The sequence below is a fragment of the Cucurbita maxima genome, unplaced genomic scaffold (genome assembly GCF_002738345.1).
Source record: "Cucurbita maxima cultivar Rimu unplaced genomic scaffold, Cmax_1.0 Cma_Scf00293, whole genome shotgun sequence".
NCBI lineage: Eukaryota > Viridiplantae > Streptophyta > Magnoliopsida > Cucurbitales > Cucurbitaceae > Cucurbita > Cucurbita maxima.
In genome coordinates, this window is record NW_019272309.1 from 3509 (window position 1) to 4054 (window position 546).

General features: G+C 27.8%; 1 long non-coding RNA gene across 1 annotated transcript; it reads right to left on the bottom strand.

The window, feature by feature from the left end:
- Positions 1-98: 98 nt before the first annotated feature.
- Positions 99-433, bottom strand: LOC111474304. The gene is made up of 3 exons (XR_002715958.1): positions 369-433; positions 212-262; positions 99-115 (listed from the first exon to the last, which is right to left on the bottom strand). It is a non-coding gene; the product is annotated as an uncharacterized LOC111474304 (long non-coding RNA).
- Positions 434-546: the final 113 nt, after the last annotated feature.

Genomic DNA, 546 nt, shown 5'->3' on the forward strand with positions numbered 1-546 from the left:
AACAGTTGACTTAGGTTTATGTTTATGTCGGTAACCATAAATCACTCCAAAAAAGAAATTACTCAAGCTTATTAATCCAGGCGTGGGTTCCTTTGGTTGAACAAATAAGATCCACCTATAAAAAAAAGTAAAACATAAATCTAAGAGAATATTACAATTTTATCACTTCAAAATATTCCTTGTTTTTGTTTGAAGGAAAAAAAACACTTACTTGACCGCTATAGACCGTCACATTAACACCTTTAGCCAGTAACTCATCAACCTTTTTGAAAAAATAAAAGTATTAGAAAATAATTGAATGTTATAGTATGAAGCAAAAATTAATCCACAAATAAAACTATTAAAAATAGTTTGGCTAAAAAATACACCTCTTTGATTCTTGGCTTCATAAAATCTCCCGTAAAAAATTGGAAGACTAGGTCCGATTAACCTCCCCATCTCTACATTCAAAATTTTAGTTTAGTTTTTTAGGCTAAAATGGTAGGATTTAATCTCCAAATTTAGATAATTAATTTAATTTTTATGTCTTAAGAATTTTCAATTATA